The sequence below is a fragment of the Enhydra lutris genome, unplaced genomic scaffold, assembly GCF_002288905.1.
Source record: "Enhydra lutris kenyoni isolate GAN:26980312 unplaced genomic scaffold, ASM228890v2 scaffoldscaffold26, whole genome shotgun sequence".
In the NCBI taxonomy this organism is placed as follows: Eukaryota; Metazoa; Chordata; class Mammalia; order Carnivora; family Mustelidae; genus Enhydra; species Enhydra lutris.
Genome location: NW_019154110.1, coordinates 14,941,683 through 14,962,572, shown reverse-complemented (window position 1 = coordinate 14,962,572; position 20,890 = coordinate 14,941,683). Strand labels below are relative to the sequence as shown.

Below are 20,890 nucleotides of genomic sequence, written 5' to 3'. Positions count from 1 at the left end.
TCAGTCAGTTAAGCAGCTGCCTTGGACTCAGGTCATGATCCCAGGGTTCTGGGATCAATTCCTGTTTCTGCTCCCTGCAGAGTCTACTCCCTCTGCCCTTCCTTCCACTCATTCTCTCAATATCTCTCTCTCTCTCTCCCAAATAAGTAAATACAATCTTTTTTAAAAATAAAGTAGGCTCCTCTCTCACAGCATTACCTCTCTCTCATCCCCCTGTAAGGCGGTACAATCTCCCAGATTCCTAACGAGAAATCGCACACCAACATGCCAGCTCCCATTAATGCAGCACTTTACAGTTCTCACAGTTTTCTTCCAGATGTTACTACTCCACAGTTCTTGAACCAGGTAAGCACAGGCCCCATTCTGAGGACTGTCTCCACCCCCATGTACAGAGGAAAGCCCCCAAGCCTTGTCAATACCTTATAGACCCTGTGCTCCTGGCTATAGCTGGTTGGACCAACCAGAGACAGCTGACACAAATGGGCCAATCAGATTCTTTCCCCAGGAATTTGAATCAAGGTTTTGAGCTACCCTTCAGCCTGATGGTTCCTGGAACCAGAGCCGGTCTAGGTGGAAGCTGAGGGGACATGACATCTGGCACACATCCACAGAAGCAATGGTATCCCGCCCTTGTAGACACTTGGGAGGCCAGCCTTATTTCCTAGCCTCAATTCTTCCATTCCCCTGAGACTTCAAACAGCTCAGGCTGGTTTCTGTTACTTGCAATCAGTGGAGTCAGAACTAAGAGATGGGCTGGGTTATTATCCTCCTTTTACAAATGAGGAAAGAGGCTCACAGACTCACAGAGGTGAGGTGACTCAATGAAAGTTACAGGGCCCACGTGTAATAAAGAAGAGGTTAAGGGGAGCCTGGCTGGCTCAGTCAGTGCAGCATGCGACTCCGGATCTCCGGGTGCTGAGTTCCAGCCCTGCCTTGGGCATAGAGATTACTTAAATAAAATAAATCTTTAAGAAAAAAAAAGGGGAGGGGGCGCCTGGGTGACTCAGTGGGTTAAGCCGCTGCCTTTGGCTCAGGTCATGATCTCGGGGTCCTGGGATCGAGTCCTGCATCGGGTTCTCTGCTCAGTGGGGAGCCTGCTTCTCTCTCTCTCTCTCTCTCTCTGCCTGCCTTTCTGCCTGCTTGTGATCTCTGCCTGTCAAATAAATAAATAAATAAAATCTTTAAAAAAAAAAAAAAAAGGAGAGGTTAAAATCGCTGCTGTGGGTCTCCTTCAGTGCCATCTCATGCCTCCTTCTCTTCAAGGATTAAAGGAAGTGGCAGGTGTTTCCTTCCTGTCAGTGTAAAAAGAAAACGGCAACTGAGGACAAGTGATTAGGCCGGAGGCACTCCAATGGGCTAAAGCCATGGACAAGAAATACAAAGTACTCATCTTTGAAAGCATGAAGGCAGCCCCTTGCCCCCCTATATTTCCCAACCCCCTATATTTCCCAATGTCCCAGCCGGCTGTGTGACTGTGAGCAACTGTGACTGTGTGACTAGCAATTAGGTTGAATCCATGGGACTAGTTCTGGCCAATGAAATGTGAATGGAAGTAAGGGGTGTCAGTTCCTTGCAACGCAGCTAAGCTAGGGGGTGCCTCTATCTCTGTCTTCTGCTCCTGTGGTGACTCTGAAGGCCCCATAGTCCAGAGGTGTGGTTACAGATGGGGGAGGACTGCCTAACTACACTGGACTTTCCACAAGCACCCACTAAGCCTAGATTGTGTCAGGCCACTGGGGGGTCAGGGTTCCATCATCACTGCGGCACAGTCTAGCCTCCTGACTGAGGCTCACAAGTTAATCAACCTGAACCCCTCAGCACAGTTCCCCAGTCGGCTGGATGCTGCCTCTGGTGGTTTAAGAAATATTTCCAGTGGGGCACCTGGGTGGCTCAGTGGGTTAAAGCCTCTGCCTTTGGCGCAGGTCATGATCCCAGGGTCCTGGGATAGAACCCCACATCAGGCTCTCTGCTCAGCAGGGAGCCTGCTTCCCCCACCCCCTTCTGCTTCCCTCTCTGCCTACTTGTGATCTCTGTCAAATAAATAAATAAAAATCTAAAAAAAAAAAAAAAGAAAGAAAGAAAGAGAAAAGAAAAGAAAAGAAATATTTCCAGAGCACCAGCGCCAGATGCTGCTGTGGGGAGAACCAAGAGCACCATTGGAAAAACGGCCCTGTCCCTCTCCTCAAGAAGCTCCTCATCTGGTGACCCACAGGCCCCGCTCTGGGACTAAAAGGAATAGTTCTGCAGGTGGGAGAGCGGGCCCTCCCAGGCAGCCACTGGCTGAACTGAGTGCTGAGGAAAGGTGTGGCGCCAGGAGGCAAAGGCAGCTTGTCCCAGAGACTCTAGGAGGGTGGCAGCCAAGAGGGAGTTCACACCAGGTTTTCACACCCTGCGTGCAACCAGCTCCCCTCCTGCCTGCCTCGTGGCCACACACAAGTGCTTCCCAAGCCCTGGGCACAGAACACAGGACAGAAGGCACCAGGCAGGAGTCATCAGGACAGCGGTGGTCAGTTGAAAACAGGAGCAGCAAAAGACACGACTCATCGGCCCTCATCCTCCTCTGCAGCAGAAGTCTCTCCTCTGGGAATCCCCACCCCCACCCCCACCCCCAGCTTAATCTATTTTAGCCCAAGACGTCCCCAGCGACTGAGCTCTTCTCCCGTGACCCCGCATAGCTGAGGACCAGCCAGAGACATCATCACTGTCAGGGCCTGGTGGCTGGCTACAGTCTCCTTTCTTCATGCTGAAAGCTAGATGGGAAGTTAGCTGGCAGGGTCGCCATACACAGTTGTGTGAGCTGTTCGCTTCTCAAGGTTCCTGTCCAAGGGGGCAAATGGGGCTGGAATCTAGCCTGCGCTCTGCTTACCCACCTCTGTAGCTTGGAGAAAGTGTCCCTTCTCCAAATTCACACAAAGGTATCCTGCTGTATGCTGAAGCCACAGAAAACCTGGGGCCAGCACTTCCAGATAAAGAGTGAAGAAGCCTGATGATGAGTGCATGGGCATGCACTGGTCTCTCTACTTCTGTGTATATTTGAAAAATTTCACAATAAAAGTTTAAAACCCAAAACTATCCCTCCCGGTAAATGGCTGTGTTACTCGGACAAGTGATGTTACCCCTTAGCCCTCAGCCTCAGTTCCCACATCTAAAAAGACAATAATCCCTGGTTCATAGGGTTGATATAGGTACTAAATTGGATTACTTAAAGTGAAATGCTTGACACAGAGTAAGTCCTCTTTCAAATGGGAGCTATTAATGGTAGCGGCTGCCGATGGCCAGGGCAGGAAGGAAAACGAGGCAGAGAGGCATTGTTGAGAAAAGCCAACGCTCTGGGAAATGTATGCCATGAAGCCAGAGAGAGTCTGAAAGCACAACCAGCCTTTTCACATTCCAGGGGGCTGGTGTGAGGAGTTTCCTTGCAAACCCCTCCTGATCCCCGTCAGCCTTCACATTCCCCTGGGGACCCCAGCCTCAGCTCAGACTTTAAATTAAGGTCCACAGAAAGGTCACAAAGAATGTCTCAGAAAAGGAGATGTTCCCCAGCGTCCGAGCAAACTCAGAGAAGAACAGGGTAACTTGTAGGTGGGGCTGGGCAGGCAGAGAGTGGTTCCCCCCACCCCACCCAACCAAGACTCCTATCTGGAGTCCCAGAAGAGAACAAGAGATCCCTGAAGGGTGACTAGGATGACCCAAGGGATCAAGCATTGGCACAGGGAGGGCCCCAGCCACCTTCCCAGGAAGGGGGTATAACTTGCCATTCACATCCCTGAAGGTCAAAAGCTATTTTTGAATTGTCTAGTTTTATGTAATGAATTTTTATGTGAATGTCTTCAAAATTATCACTGCTGCGTGTGAATTTCACCAGTGGTCTGTCATTTAAAAAGGACACTTACACCCCCTATTCATTTCCCCTTAAGGCCTATTCATTCCCCAGAGCCTCACAGGGATGGTGAGGGCTGAGGGTGGCCGTGAGGGGGAAGCTGAGAGGCCCTGAGGGACCTCAGTGGCAGCCTGGCCCCTGTCCCGGGAAACCGCCACAGAAAGCTTCTGGTTTCAGTCAAATGCCATCCCACTCTCTTGCTCTCTCCTTTCTTCTTTTCCAGGATGCTAGCTAAGAGGATGATTCACTCTCTTATTAAGTCAATTCATGAGAAAAAAAAAGTCACGCAAGTTTCCAGTCCTCTCTTCACTGAACTCAAGCCACTCCGTGGGGCATCCCCATAAGCACTTCATAGAAATAAGGTAACAAGGAAGAAATTCCACGAAGAAGCCCATTCTTCACCTTTCCCTTCACGTCGCAAGAATTCACTATCCTTGGCAAGTTTTCTAAGTTTCTAAAGCTGTCACAGCGTGAGGGCAGAGGTGGGATTTAAAGACAGGCTTCCAGATAAAATGTGATAAGAAGAGGAAAGAAGCACGTGGCTCTTAAATCCACAGGCAGTGCACTCCCTCATGGCAGATAGTAACAATCCACCCAGAAAATGTCCTTCTCTGTCCCTGCCAGCTCTCCTCAGCTCTGTCCCAAACTTAGAAACAGCTGTTTCCCTGTAACTCCAAAAAAAGCTCTCATATGCTCCATCTCCTCATTCTTTCCAACACCGTGATCTGTACACTTAATCTACCTCCAGACTCAGCTTATCCAGCCCTCAGCTCCTCAAATACGAAGAGTCAAAGAACCAGAAGCTCAACACTACCACGGTACAAAGCCCTCTTGTAAACACCATCTCCAGACTCAGCAACCTGGCTTTCTGAGTTGGGATCCCGGCTCCTCAACTCGCTGTGTGACCTTGGGCAAGTGGACTCAACCCTCTGTGCTTCAGTAAAGTGGTGATAATACTATACCCACATAGGGCTGAGCAAATAAATTAATGTGCTTAAGAAGGTGCCCGGCAGGGGCGCCTGGGTGGCTCAGTCGATTAAGCGTCTGCCTTCGGCTCGGGTCATGATCCCAGGTTCTCAGGATGGAGCCCCGCCTTGGGCTCCCTGCTCAGCAGAAACCCTGCTTCTCCACACCCCTCCCCCCCCCACTTGTGCACTCTCTCTCTTTCTGAAATAAATAAATAAATAATCTTAAAAAAAAAAAAAAAGAAGAAGAAGAAGGTGCCTGGCACCAACAAGCCATGTAATAAATGTTTGCTATTATCACTAGACCATCGCAACGATCCTCTGCGGTAGGGGGTATTATTACCAGCTCTGTTTGACAGATGTGTTCTATAGCCATTTATTGTTATGGGTAAAATATAGCTCAAAGTTAGGAACAGTATACCTTAAAAAGTTAGGTGATCTGGGGCACCTGGGTCTTGACCTCAGGGTCGTGAGTTCAAGCTCCACACCGGGCTCCAGTTAGGTGATCTGCTCAGAATGACACAGTCCGTACGTGGCAGGGGTGAGACTCGATCTCTGATCTTGGACTCCAGGTCACACCCTCACAAATTTCACACTTTCACACGCTCCCTCCCTTAAGCGGGGAAATTGAGAAGCATCAAAAACAGATTTCAACTCTGTAACCCCCAGAGAGCGGCATCATCTCAGGGGACCATTGCACGATATGTCACATAAAGTTAATTTCCACTTGTTTTCGTAGTCTAAGGAAACACACCAAAGCAACCTCACAGAAGGTACCACCCCACCAAAAGGGTCAAAAGACCCCCCTCAAGGCCGAGGCTTATCCCAGCCTCAACAATGTTTCAGACTAAAAGGGCTCCCTTGGGAGGCTCCTAGGCTGTCAGCAATTTGCAAAAAAGGTCAGTGCAAATCGTCTTGGAGCACATTTATGCAGGCCTGGCCTAGGCCGTGTGGACTTCTGCCAAGCCTATAGTTTTTTAAAACGTGCACTGTCTTCACCCTTGATAAACAAAAGCCAGGCTCCAGAAACATTTCCATTACACACAAAAGCCCGCTTGCCACTACAACTCATCAAAATGGGTGTTTCCAGTTTGAGGAGAACTCTTCCATAAAAACATCGAGAAACACCCCAACCTTTCCAGCAGAGGTAACCAACCTGGTATTTAGGGAACCTCTAAGCATGAGTAAATGATATTTGTGGGAACAAATTATTTGGTAAACATACGCTCCTGCCCATAGTCTAATTATATCTAATAAATGGATTAAGCCCATCTCTTCCAGCTCTGCTGTGACCATTCATAACGAGGCGTCTACACACATGCTTCCACAAATGCTCTTCACGTCGTAGATCTAGCCTGATGAAGTCAACCTTCTGGCCACGCTGGAGAGCAAGCGAGGAGGGAAGAGCGTTCAGCATCGGAGCCCTGGCCTGACCACTGGATACCACGTGATTTCACGAACCCATCATGAAAACAGCGACAAATGGCAGCAGCAACAGGTGGCGAACGTTTATGAAGAACTTACGGATACGCCAAGCACTGCGCTAAGGACTTCGTAAGTATTTGATTCTCGTTAGCCATCATTAGGGAATATCAATACTCTCACTGTGTGGGTCAGGAAACCAAGATTCAGAGAGACTGAGTGACTGTCCCAAGACCATGACAGTGAGTAGCAAAGGCCGCATTCAAACTCAGGTGCTTAACCACAAACCATGGGGCTTTTTGAGGTGCCTGGATGACCCAGGATTACAAATTCCTCTAGGAGCAGGCTGGGTGAGCTTCAAAATCCTTTCTGGCTTTAAAATTCAGTGATTCTTTTTTTTTTATTTATTTATCATTTTTTAAAATTTATTTAGATTTTTTTTAGAGCGAGAGAGCTCGAGAGAACAGAGGAGGGCGGGGGAAAAGGCAGAGGAGGGGAGCAAAGGGAAAGGGAGAGAGAGAATCCCAAGCAGGCTCCACACCTGGGGCTCAGTCTCATGGCCCTGAGATCACAACCTGAGCCAAAAATCAACAGTCAGTTGCTCAACCGACTGAGCCACCCAGGCGCCCCTTATTTACTTATTTATTTAAGATTTTATATTTTAAGGTGGGGCGCCTGGGTGGCTCAGTGGGTTGAGCCGCTGCCTTCGGCTCAGGTCATGATCTCAGAGTCCTGGGATCGAGCCCCGCATCAGGCTCTCTGCTCGGCAGGGAGCCTGCTTCCTCCTCTCTCTCTGCCTGCCTCTCTCCCTACTTGTGATCTCTCTGTCAAATAAATAAATAAAATCTTTAAAAAAAAAAAAAAAAAGATTTTATATTTTAAGGTAATCTCTAGGAGCACCTAGGTGGCTCAGTCAGTTAAGCGTCTGCCTTCAGCTTGGGTCATGATCCCAGGGTCCTGGGATGGAGCCCCCATCAGGGTCCTTGCTCAGCAGAGAGCCTGCTTCTCCCTCTGCCTCTCCCACTCTCCCTGCTTGTGTTCTCTCTCTGTCAAATAAATAAATAGAATCTTTAAAGAAAACAAAAAAGTAATCTCTACACCCAACATGGGGCTCAAACTCACAACTCCGAGATCAAGAGTCACATGCTCTACCGACTGAGCCAACTGGGCACCCCAGTGGTTCTCTCTTTTAGAGACAAAATGAATTTATGACTTGGAGAATAAAATGCAGTGACGCGCTGGGACCACTAAGAGCGATGAAACCTCTGCATGCGCCTCCCCCAGATCCAGTCGGGGGAGGAGAACCGCTGGTTTTCTAGGATCACGATGCCCGGGGAATAACCAGACTGGCCCCAAACCGTCTCTGGAAAAATGAGCTTAAAGTTCTTACAGGATGCCCCAACTTGCAAGAGTCTGCAAGTTCTCAACTGTCAGCTCGCAGAATTTAATTCGACTTCTTCTCCTTCTTTTTTTTTTTTCCCAAGGAAAGTCAGTTGCAAGGAAATGTGCACAGTGCAGGCTGGCTTGAAGGACACCAGTCCAGTGTATGCGGGCCCTGTGGCATCCTTACACCTTGCCTTCCTCTCAGGTCTACACCTGCTCACAGAGAACCCACCTCATGCAGGTAATGTATGGTCTACAACTTCCCCTTGACCTCCCAGCCCTGTGGCTCAGCAGTCAAGTAACTGTGCTCGCTTGTGTCCTACGCACACTCGCTGATACCTTCACACACTCCCTCCCTCATCACCCATCCCAGTTTCCAGGTCCACAGACACTCCATGGCTTCCTTGCCCCACTCCTCTGATTCATCCTCTTCTCCTCCCTGCTCCGCACAGGAGTTCCCTGCCCGGCCACCTGGCCACTAGCCCCCACGGCCGGATGGGGAGACTCTGGCCCAGCTCGCCACCCCTCCAACCCCCCCACAGCACGGGTCTTAGCTCCGGCTCGCTTGGCTCCTGGTACAGCCTGAAACCGAAACTAATCTCAGACCTGAACAAAATGAAATCATTTCCTATGCGTGATCACCCTACATGACCACAGAGAATCTTCTCCCCGACAGAGCGCCAAACCAGAGCTCTGTCAGGTCCCCCTAGAACCTACTGCTTCCTTAACAAACAAGAGACAAGGGAGTCAGAGGAGGAAGCGGAGTGTTTTCTCCCTCTGCTTTGCTTTCATTGGCACGAGTCCACTTAAATTGACCCCAGCAAGCAAAGCCCACCACCCGGTATGTTCAATGTTCAACAAGAGTTCATGCTTGGCTCTTTCTTAATCAAGTTCTCTTCGGAGAGCCAGCCTGTTCTCTTCAGAGATCTCTGTAGCCCTCTTGTCGAAGGCAGTTTAGATCGCTCTATCATACGCTTTCCCTAAATCTGAAAAACACAGCCTTTACTTTAGTGCTAGGAACCACAACAAACCTCAAACATTAAAAAGGAACATTATAAATGAACATAACGTCAGCCCTTGACGATCTTTCAAAGAATTGTACGTTTTGTTTTTTTTTTTTTTAATTTATTTGACAGGGAGAGAGAGACCACAAGCAGGCAGAGAGGCAGGCAGAGAAAGAGGGGGAAGCAGGCTCTCCACTGAGCAGAGAGCCTGACATGGGGCTTGATCCCAGGACCCCGAGACCATGACCCAAGCCGAGGCAGAGGCTTAACCCACTGAGCCACCCAGGTGCCCCAGAATTGTACGTTTTGAGGAGGATCTTAAACTGCGTTATATTCATTCGCCCTGTTGCCCCCGCACGCTTTGGGACCCCCTTCTCTGTGGCTGGGGGCATTAGATGATTCTGCTGCTGGCTTAAGCAAAACACACAACTGGAAGGACAAGGGCACCGGCCCAGCAAGTGTATGGTGAAAGAGTAGTAACTTTTGGATCGTCTGCAATTTACTTTTCATTCGGCAAAGTTTCCCGAGGGCCCCAGATGCGTCCCCAAAGCCCTTCTAGGGGCCAGGCCAGCAGGGTGACGAAGACAACCCATTAGCTCCATCAGGAACATCATTCTCAGAAACATCTGAGCGAAGCTGGAGCTCTCCAGCACCAACAGCCCAAAGGTCAACCACTTGCGGGTTTCCAGCAGCCCTCCTCACAAGGCTTGGCCCCCACTCTGCGGCCCGCCCAGGAAGCAGCCCCTTTGACCCGGATCAGTGCAGGGCAAGACCCAAGCTGCTGGGCTTGGCTCACCAGCTAATGGATAAGCCACTCCGTGTTACGGGGCATTCTTCAGTCACTTCCTTGGTAAAATAAGGAGGTAGGCCACACTTGAGCAATCTTCTAGTTCAAAAATTCCAGCTCCTCTTACCCTCCTATTGCTGAGCTGACACAGACCCCCAAGGGCCTCTACTTCATCTTCCTGTCTCCAGATGAAACATCTTAAACCACCAAGATAAATGAAATTTGTTCCCATTTCTAAAGACCTTTGGGGGAGGCCATTCCCCTCCGCTCCTATGAGTCACTTGTTCTCACATCTCACGTCCGATCAGCAAGGAACATTTTCCTCATACCTTACTTGGGTCCTTCTGCTGCTTGCATACATTTGCCTCTAGTTCTGCTTCTCAGTTCGGAGAGACAAGAGTGAATCACGGAGCTCTGAGCAGTAACTTTTTTTGAAAATTTTTTTAAGTAATCTCTACACCCAACCTGGGGCTCGAACTTACTACACTGAGCTCTACGGACTTACTACACTGAGCAGGCTCTACGGACCGAGCCAGCCAGGCGTACTCTGAGCGGTAACTCTTAGGAGATTTTTATTTCTTCTTCAGCAACATCACTGCACACATTGTAAGGGGTGACTCTTAAAAACCACAAGACATCGAGGAAGCCAACTGCATTTCCCGGTTCCTGACTCATCCTGGCCAGCATGTAGCTGGATCCAGAACATTGGGCCTTCGGTTCTAATCAGAGTTCGTAAAGTGATGTCCTCCATGGCCAGATCAAAAGCCCTGGAGACAGGAGCCATCTTGTCCTCACTCATCTCCAGTGCCCCCTCTTGCAGAAACCTTCCCTTCCCCAAATCTTCTGGCTGGCAGAGCGTCCCCTCTGCAGAGCTTCGTCTCACTACAGTACTTGTCATGGCAACTGGAGTTCTAGGCTAACATATCTGTGTCCCCTACTAGACCACAGGCATCCTGCAGGCAGGGGCTGTGTCTTCATGACCTCTGTACTCGGGGTCAGGCCCCAATAGAGTGCCTGGCCCTTGGCCAGTGGTTCTCAGCAGACTGAACATTCCAAGCATGTTCCAATGATGTCTGAACGTTGCATGGGCAGCTCTTCAAGCATAGCATGAACCCCTTCAACCTCCATCCCATCCCCACCCCTCTATCTTCTTCACCTCTCTCCACCCCTAGCCCAGGAGCAGTACCTCTAATAATTTCTCTAAGGATGGAAGCTCTGCAGCCAGGCCTCTTGGATTCAAATCCTGGCTCTCCCACCTTCTAGCCATGTGATCTTGGGCAAGTCATTTCACCTCTTTACATCTGTTTCTTGACTGAAAAAATAGATATCACATCTCATAGAGTCTTGTGAGAATGAAATGAGCTGATCTATGAGAAGCACTTGAAACAGGGGCTGACCCATAGTCAGTGCTCAGTGAGTGTTAAAATGACCATTTCCCCAATTCCTTCCTTCCGGAACCCTCCTCCACACTGCAGCTTCCACTCCTGACTGCATCTTGGGCCTGTCCCCAACCCCATTAGACTCCCTTCCTCCAGGTCCACTTTCCCCTATTCCTCCAGGACCAACGTTACCATCAACATAAAAGCTGTGCAACTCTTCTAACTTGTTATGAGCCTCTCCCCCACTCCCAGCCCCCACCAGTTTACAGGGCAAAGTCTCCAAAGAGAAGGGAGAAGAGTTGGTTCCACAGCAGGGTTACAGATGACGCTGAGTCATTCTGCACCCAGCTGTGCTGCTTTCTTGTCACCCTTGACATTTCAGGCTCCCCGTCTCCCCATCATGCAGTCCCCTTTGCTCATAATTCAAAACCCTCACCCCACTCCATCTGACCCCTTCTAAAGACAGCCTCCGCCTCTACAGTCTTTACCAAAGATTTCCATTAACAATAAGAAGTTTCAGAACATTAGCACCCATGTGCGGGAATAATAATAATTAATAATCGCTTCTGCACTAAGGAAGTACACTACACTCTTTGGTATACAGGTTAGATCTCCTTCCACACTTTCTAAAGCTGAGAGACTGAAGCATTTACAAAATCAGAATGGAAGATGAAGTGCTGGGACTTTCACTGTAGATCCTGCACTCTAAACTACTGGGCTTCAATGGGGAAGGGCTCAAAGGAGCCCCAATGGCCTCCTGGGGGAGGAGGTTAGAGGGAGCTGGAACTTTTTTCTCCCACCCATCATTCCTCAAAGACACTGGGTGCCACCGTCACAGAAATGAAGAGGTCACATTTTACAAGGGAGTTTACGTTTGCAGGCCCTGTTCTAGCATTTATCATTTATGACCGGTTTTAAAAATAAGAGTCCTCACCGCATGATTAGGAGTGCGTTATTCTGCTCTGACACACGGGAGGTGCTCCCCGGGAGGCTGCATGCAGAGCTATCGGAGAGGCACGGAGTCAGCCACCACAGCCAGAATCCCAACTTCACCAACAGGTGCTGTCCATTGCAGCAGCGGACAGGCAAGTCCTGGCCACGGAGGAATGTGAATTTTTAGTTGCTGCCACAGGACCCTTACATCTCACCAAGACAACCTCCAAGTCCCAAGTTCAGAGACTTGGACCACTGCCTCTCCAAGGCCCTCTATGGCTCTTACTTCCAGTAGGCCTAGAAGCCAACAAAAATGGAGGCCTCTCCTCCTCCAGGCCATCTTGTACAGTCAGGGGTGATCCCTGTCTGACTCCCAGCTTCCTGTCCCCAAGACTTTTGTCGCTTATTGCTGCAGGGTGGGGGGCGGGGGGATTGTCAATCAAGGCAGAGTAAAAGGAGGAAGCTCTCAAGGAGGACACAAGTGTGAGCATTACTATATACTGAATACTATGCAGGAGAGTAACAAAGCAAAATTCCCATGAGCTACTTCTGTATGGGGGTACTTGAGCCTAGGAAGGGCTTCCCAACACTGAAGCAGAGAAGTCAGAGATGGCAGATCTTACCAAAGGCTCTCCCATGTCCCCAGCAAATGTAGACACCACAAACCTGAGCAGCCAAACTCAGGAGCTCCGGCTAAGAAAGACAAGGCAGGCCACACTTCCTGGGGGTGCACTGGGATTGGTGACAACCATCTTCTCTGCTCCCACTTGCCTTTTAAAGTCCAGCGGATCTAAGGAAGCTGCAGTAACCAGCTCCCGACCTTGAACAACTCTGCCCCAAAACCTCGGCAAGGGGAGGAGTGTTCTCACACTTACACTCCCTACTGCAGCTCTTTCTCCCACCTCACCCCCACTTCCCCAAGATAAGCTGGGGCTCTTAAAGTGCCTGGCTCCTACACCCAGTAGAAACACCAGAATATTCATCCCATACCCTAACCCTCATATTTGCCTCTAATTCAGTAGCACTGTGGCCCCAGCCCTGGCCCTTCCCACCACATAGCAAAATCAGCCCTTGGAAAAGACCCCCACCCCACACATCTGCCCCCATCCTCTGGCTAACTGTAGGGATCTGGGGTCTGGTCCAGAGGTTCCCAGGTCTCTATGGCCACACGCCCAAAGTTGCATGAGAAGGTCATGAGAAAAGACCTCTTGGGAGGTCTGCTCTTCGCACCCTGGATTCTTCACTGACCGGCCACAAAGGAGGGAACTGTTCTGAACGGCCTATGCCGGACCAGACTGTGGATCAGGGGTCTTGAAAGGGGTTCCAGTTCCACAGGGTACGGTAACATTCTGAAAGTGCCTACAGAATGTGTCCCTGCACGCATGTGTGCTTGAGGCAGGAGCAGTTGGCGCTTTCACCAGATTCTCAAAGGGGCCCACGACCCCAGCCTGTGGCCCCAAGGTCCCACCTCGTCATAGTATCGCTCCTAGGCCATCCTAGCTGGCCAAGGTCTCTCTCCTGTTTAAGGATGTGCCCAGGCCTGAGGCACCACTCCTGTTCCCTTGTCTTCTGCTCCTTCCAGGTGCAGAAAGGGGACACGAGTGTCTCCAACCCAACCATCCTGCACACACCCTTCAGCCTCCAGGTGACCTGAGCCAAGTTTCTCTCTCTCTTCCAGAGAGGCCACCCTCTGTTCAGAATAGAGGTCCCACTTGATCCCATGAGGGGACCAAATCTTATGGTAAGAGGACTCCTCTATGAGAGAAGCCTGTGTCCCTCACCTCCTTCAGGTGGCCACCCCCACCCAGGCTGTAAAGATGAGAATGCCTGCCAAAGAAAAGGGATGAGAGGCCAGAACATCTCCCTGAATCCTTTCTCCTGGACCAGGTGGCTCAGGGTGCTGCAGGATAACCAACAGGAAGGGTGATTTCCCACGCTCAGTGGCACTCCTGCTCAGGGGCCAGGTGGGGAGTGAGGTAGTCTCCTTGCATCCAGTGCCACCTCTATGACATCTTATTTCTAAACTCCCAGTCATTCCCCTCACCCTCCACTCTCACCCAATAAATAAATAAGTAACGAAATAAATATTAAGGGAAAATCTAAAACCTCCTTCCCCCTAAAACAAATTCCTCTCCAGGAATTTATTTTCCATATAAATTTCCTGCCGCCCAAACTTCTTTTAAGGGGAAAAGAAATGGCCAAGACTGGGCTGGGTGTAAGGCAACAATGCAAGGAGAAACTGAAGAGGAAAGAATGAATAAACGCCATCACCAGCCCCCTGGAGCTTAGAGCCCGGGGCACACCAAGCCGGAGGGGCGGGGGAACAGGGGCGGGGACAGCGCGTTCTGAACTTTCCCTAGCGAGCCACCGGGAGATGCAGCTCCCAGGGGACCGGGTGGGACCAGAAAGGGCTGAACCGACCTGTGACACCGGCGGGGACAGGAAGCCAGCCTCCCCTCCTCCTAGAAGGAGCTCTGCCCCTGGCAGGCGCCCCCCACCAGCCAGCGCCCCCAGGCCGGAGCAGCGCTGCGAGAGGCGCCCACACAAAAGGGGGAGCGGCCGGGGCGGGGGCTCAGGGCGGCGCCCGCCGGGGGAGGCCTTGCTACCCTTCCCCGCGCCGCCCGCCGGCCTGCGACCACCCCCCTACCTCCGAGCCCCGCTCCCCACCCCCACCCCCCGTGCCCGCCCGGCTCGCGCACCCACAGCCTGGGCAAGGAGGGTGGGAGTCGAGGGGAGGGGGCGAGGGCCGGGACCCTGCCGCGTGTGCGCCCGGGGCGGCGCGGGCTCCGTGGGAGCCGCGGCGGCAGCGCCGGGAATCAAACTCGCGCCCGCCCGGCCCTCCCGGCGGCGCCGCGGCGATCTGCTCCCGAGAAGGTGGGGCCGCCGGGCCGGGGGCCGGAGGCAGCTCGCGCTGGGGAGCGAAGGGAGGGTCTTACCGAGTAGCCGCCACGCGCGTCCGCTCCCCGCGGGCCCGAGGGGCCGGCGGGCGGGGGAGGGGCCGCGATCCGGCGGCGGTGGCGGCGGTGGCGGCGGCGGGCCCGGTGCGGCGGCGCGGCTGGGGCGCGGGAGGCGGAGAATGCGAGGCGAGGCCAGCTTCCTAGCGGCGGGCGGCGAGAAATGCAGCTGTCCCTGCGCGGCCGCCGGCGGGGCCACAAGTGGGGCCGCGCGGGGAGGAGCGGGGCCGCGGGCGGGGCGCGGGCCGGGCCGCGGCGCCCCCAGACCCGCTCCGAGGCCCGACCCCCTCCGAGAGAGGAGGGGAGCGGGAATGGGGTGGAGGAAGCCGGAGGAAGCGGGGCCGGGGGGGACACCGGGGGAGAGTTAGAAAGGTTCCCCCCCTCACCGTGTTCCCCCTCCGCGCCGGCCGCCGTGAGTCCCTGCTGGCGGGCCGGAGCGCTTGAGAGAGGAGCCTCGGTCTCCCCGCACAGGGCGGATTGCGGGGCGTCCTGCCTCTCCCTCCCTCCTTGCTTGGGGACTCGCGCCGGGAAGGCGACCCTGGAGATGGGGGGAGGGGTGGGGAGCGGAGACCTGAGCCCTCGGCTCGGAGAGGAACCTAAGAGCTGGGCCGCCCCCCCCCCCCCCCCCCCCCCGCCTCCCCCCCGCCCCGGGTGCGGAGTGCAGTCGCACCTTTGGGCCCAGGACGGCTGGGGTGTGGGGGAGGGGCAGCCCCTGGGAGTCAGGGTTCCGGAAAGGAAACCCAACGCGGAGGTCAGAGGACATGGTGAGGAGGGGATCAGGAGATGGAAGGTGTTACCCATCACACACCATCAGATCCCTCCTGCTATGTCCCCAGCTCCTGGCATCCCCGGTTACTTCGGGGGCTCCTGAGCCCCGAGATTTTCCACGGAAAAACTTGTTCAATAAATGGGAAATCAACTTTGTTCTTTTTCCACGTGGTTTGCTTTCAGACTCCCAATTTGAGGGTAGGAAGGGTGGGGCAGGTGGGGACAGCCCAGCGGCCTGCACTGAAGAGGTGCTCCCTGGGAGCTCTGAAGAGGGTACAGTTCCGGGTCTGCACCCTCCTCTGAGACAAACGGGCCTTAGAGGCCCACTTCCCATCTGGGCCCAGACTCCAGGGAATACCCCCGCTCTCTTCTCTTGAGGGCTTGCCGTCCTCTAGCTCTGCGGAGACAGATCAGCTTGCTCAGCCACAAAGACATCTGATGGTAAAAACCACAAACCAAAGTGCCCCAGTCACCGTGTGTTTCCATCATTTGCATGTCAAGGGAAAGTTTCTTTAGCGAGTTGGGAACCTGGGAGTGGGGGGAAACCTCAGCCACACCCTCCCTGGGGAGGTTCCACATCAGGTTACCTGATGGGCACAGCTCTAGAACTAGGTTCCCAGACCCTGTGAGGATCTCCAGTCTCCTCCCACACTCTTCTCATGCTCCTTCACTTGGAGATACATTGATTTCGGGGGTGGGGCCTTGAAATCCCAGGAGGTAGTACCTAGACCCCAGGTTAAAGATCCTTAATCTAGACTGACTGATTCATGCCTCTATGCTGATTCCTGGCTGCGGTCCTGAAGTTGTGACTGGGGGCTTGGGGCTGACCCTTCTTGCCAGTCTTCTAGATCAAGTCATTGCAGGTGTTACCTCACTCCCGCCCACTGCGCAGTTCATTTGCCCCTTTTCTGCTTACTTGCAGGATCCTTCTGCAGTTCCTCCCTGTCACCTTGGCATTTCAGAGCCTGCAAAATGCATGGGCAAACTTGGAGATATCCCTCTTTGCATTCCCCTCTGAGTATCCATAAAATCTTTTAATGTATTATTAATAGAGTCATCAAATGAAACCAGTTACTCGAATGGATGTTCTCCCTTGAAGGCCACTTTTTGGGCATTGCTAACCTACTCTTCTGTTCAGGGCTGTCTTCCTGGAAACTTTTCCTCAGTCCCCTCCCCTGCCTCTCACAAGCCCCTGGGTAAACTCCCTCACTCCTGCCACTGCCTCTGAGTTGTGAGCTCCCCGGGGTTCCCAGGTCAGGCCTTCAGGTTCCCTGGACATCTCACAAGCAAGGAGTCTGGAATCCAGCTCAGAGCCCTTCCCTCCCCAAGCCTGCTCCTCTTCCTCTGGCTTGGCAGCTGGAAACCTCAGTCCTCAGTTTCCTTTGACCTACATTCTATTGACTATCTTATTCCCAGCTTCTGCCCTGGGTCAGGCAGAATGAGTCTAAGCTCATCTCAGAGGATGAGATGTCCCTGCACTTTCAAGCCCAACCCTCCTGCTCCAGGAGACTCCACCAGTTCTTTCTTTCTCCCCTTCTGTCTGTTTCATACCTACAAACCTGAAGGATGCCCCCTTTTTAAGAAGCCCTTTACCCGATCCTGCCCTGCCCTGCCCTCAGGCCACACCCTGGTTCTCTCTTTCCCATTCCTCGATAGACTTCCTCTAAAAAGAAACCAGACATACTCTGATTTTTCAGCCCCCCTGGATCCTGTAGTCTGACCTCTTCCCCCAGCATTCTGGAGACAGACAGCTCTCAGCAGGGGGCACCAACCAGCCCCCCCCCCACAGTCATTTCCACCCAGAGCCTCCTCCCTGCCCCATTCTACCCCCTTGCAACCCTCCAAGCCCTTGAAATTTTTTTCCTACCAGCTCCTGCCTTTCTTCGGCTCTGCCTACTCCAAGAGCTTCTCCGGGGCACAATCCTCTTTAGTTTCCCTGAGATTCCACCGTTCCACTTGCTTGCTGCATGTCTCCAGGGCAGTTACTGAACTTTCTTTGTGCCTCCAGTTCCTACCTTATATTTGGAGCTCACAACAGTGCCTACCGCAAAAGATTGTGGTGAGAATGAAACCAGTCCACACGTGGAGTGCCCAGAACACTGCCTGACACATGGAATGTTCTAGAACGGATAGCATCGTCGTTACTGATAATGGCATTAAGGCATCTGCTGTCAGCCATCTGTGGCGCCGTCCCCTTCCGTTACCAGCTCTCTCTCCTGAGCTCCTGACTGGAATGCCTGGCTGCCATGGACAGGCTCGCCCAGAGCCACCTCACCTCCAGCATGGCAAGCCTGGAACCCATGACCTCCACATCCTCCTTTGCCAGTTGCCTGAAGGTGGGCACCTCCCATTCATTTGAGCTACCAACCTCACAGGCTGCCTTTCTCCTCTCCTGCTTTAAACCCCTGAGTAAATTCAGGGCCTTCTACTTCCTTAATTTCTCTGGAATCTGCCCCCACCCTTGCCTTCCAATCCATCCCCTCCAGTGCACTTATCTGCTAAAGCCGAGACTGCCCATGTCTCTGTCTTGTTGAAAGATATGGATGACACCCCGTGGCTTGGAGAATAAAACCTAAATTCATTCAAGAGGCCCTTCCCGGTCCTCACCCTCTCCCCCCATGCTAGAACAGTCAAGGCCACTTGCTGTTCCCACAGAGGAAATGGGAAAGTGAGGAAAGCTTCTGGCCAAGTCTGTGGCTATATTAAGCACAGATAAAAGGGGGGTGTGTCTGCCATGTCCCACGTCTGCCATGAGGCTGAGGCTGCTAGAGGGCTGTGTGGCTCAAGCTTGGAGACAGCGGGTCTCAGCCGGACCCCAGGGAAAACAGGACATTTCCCTCCTGGGACTCCCGCAGCCCCACACAAATGCTGGGGCACACATCGTGGACAAGAACACGTGGCTGTGGCTGTGGAAACAACCACATTGTCTCAGCCACCAAGAGACCCTCTCCTTTTATTATCACCAAAAGCTGCTTAATCAGGCCAGAGGTGGAAAAGAAAGTGGTGTAAACATCCAGATAATTTGGGTAATCCTATCCTTTTCTCCATCTTCACGGATCTGACCAAGAAACTCAGAGGAGTAACAGTGGTAACACATGGGAATTTTGAAAAAACACATGGGTGAAACATGGGAACAGTGGAAACATTTTTTACTTTAAAAGAATGCGGAAACAACCCCCTCCCAGGATGGTAACTAGATGAATGCCTGTGGGATTGACTTCTCAGTCTGACTTCATCTGAGAGAAGGACCCCCGGGCTCCTCACCCCTTTCCCAGAGCCCCAGCATGAATGCCATGCCTCTAGCATACCGAACATAGCGAACCACTCCCGGGGTGTCCCTCTGCCCCTCCTACTGGGTTGGGGTATTATAGTTACTCTCCACATGAGCTCCTGGGAGGCAAGGGGTGTCTTCTGTCTCAGTCACTGCACCTCCCAGTCTGGCAGACCCCATGAGCTGAGTCCGGATCTTCCTCAACTTATAGTGGAGTTCCATCCAATAAATACATCATAAATTGAAATTGTCCTAAGTCAAAAACGCATTGAATACGTAGAAACTACTGAGTTGCCCTAACTGTGCTCAGAACACTGACTTCAGCCTCCAGCTGGGCAAAGTCACCTTCCCCAAAGCCCACTTGATAATCAAGTGTTGACTATGTCATGTAGTTGATTGAATACTGTGCTGAAAGTGAAAAACAGAATGGTTGTGTGGGTACACAATGGTGATTGGTACATTTCAGTTGTGACTCTCCCAATCTCGGGGCTGGCTGGGAGCTGGGTCCTGCTGCTCGTATCACAGGAAAGCATTGCACCACGTCTCGCTAGCCCGGGAAAAGATCCAAATTCACAATTCAAATTACAGTTTCTACTGCAGGCCTATGGTCTTTGCACCATCATAAATTGAAACATCACAAGCTGGACCATCGAAAGTCAGGGGCTTTCTGTGAGTATTTGCCGAAGGACAGACCTCTGACAGGTGGGTGAGATGCGTCTGGCTTGCCCTTACAAACACCTGTCTTCTCTTCACTGATACCAGTTTGTAAGGTTCCAGGGGTCCTGCCCTCCTATCCAGCAGCTGCCAGCTTATCCTCTACAAGGCAGTGGGATGGAAATCGGGCATACATAAATGGAATTACAGGTAACCATTAAGATTATTTGTAAAGAATATTTAGTGTCGGGACGCCTGGGTGGCTCAGTGGGTTAAGCCGCTGCCTTCGGCTCAGGTCATGATCTCAGGATCCTGGGATCGAGTCCCGCATCGGGCTCTCTGCTTGGCGGGGAGCCTGCTTCCCTCTCTCTCTCTCTTCCTGCCTGCCTCTGTCTACTGTGATCTCTCTCTGTCAAATAAATAAATAAAATCTTTAAAAAAAAAAAAGAATATTTAGTGTCTATAAAGATGCTCATGAGGGGCACCTGGGTGGCTCAGTCAGTTAAGCGTCTGCCTTTGGGTCAGGTCATGATCCCAGGGTCCTGGGATTGAGCCCCACATCAAGTTTCCTGCTCAGCAGGGAGCCTGCTTCTCCCTCTGCCTGCCGCTCCCCCTGCTTGTGCTCTCTCCCTCTGTCAAATAAATAAATAAAATCTAAAAAAAAAAGTTCATGATATGTTATGCAAAGGGAGGCAACAAAACAGTTTATGCAGTATGAGCCCATTTATCTTTATTTAGTTAATTATAAACATAGAAGAAAATATGTCAACTTATTAACAAGTTGTTAGATGAGAGTTTTATATATTACTTTTGTTTTATTAATGATTTTTTTAAAAGATTTTATTTATTTATTAGACAGAGATCACAAGTAGGCAGAGAGGCAGGCAGAGAGAGAGAGAGAGAGAGAGAGGGAAGCAGGCTCTCTGCTGAGGCTCGATCCCAGTACCCCGGGACCATGACCTGAGCCAAAGGCAGAGGCTTTAACCCACTGAGCCGCCCAGGCGCCCCTGATTATTTTTAATTAGAGATGTCTGGGTGGCTTAGTTGATTAAGCATCTGATTCTTGGTTTCAGCTCAGGTGATGATCTCAGGGTCTGAGACGGAGCCCTGTGTGGGGCTCCCAGCTCAGCAGGAGTCTGCTTGGGGTTCTTTCTCTCTCTTTCCCCCTCTGCCATGCTTGCTCACGCCACGTGCTCTCTCTCTCTAAAGTAAGTAAATAAACAAATAAAATCTTTAAGAACGTAATTATTAGTGGTATTTTTCTCGACTTCCTAAATTTCCTACAGTGACCATACTTTCCTTTATAATCCTATATATGCATCTGCCTATACTGAGCCTTCAGGATCCCTGTGATGGGAAGGAGGAAAGTCAAACATAAATAACTTTCCTCCATAATCGAGGGTGTTTTTTTTTTTTTTTTTTAAGGTTTTTTATTTATTTATTTGACAGGCAGAGATCACAAGTAGGCAGAGAGGCAGACAGAGAGAGTT

At 51.7% G+C, this 20,890-nt stretch overlaps 1 protein-coding gene across 1 annotated transcript in view; it reads right to left on the bottom strand.

Annotated features, from left to right (window-relative positions):
• The window catches only part of LOC111151429 (CUE domain containing 1), an 81,392-nt gene extending 66,665 nt beyond the window's left edge, over positions 1–14,727 (bottom strand). The window contains exon 1 of the mRNA XM_022509431.1: positions 14,690–14,727. The gene's annotated coding sequence lies outside the window, so the exon portion shown is untranslated. The remainder of the gene's footprint in view (positions 1–14,689) is intronic.
• Between the last annotated feature and the right edge of the window lie 6,163 nt (positions 14,728–20,890).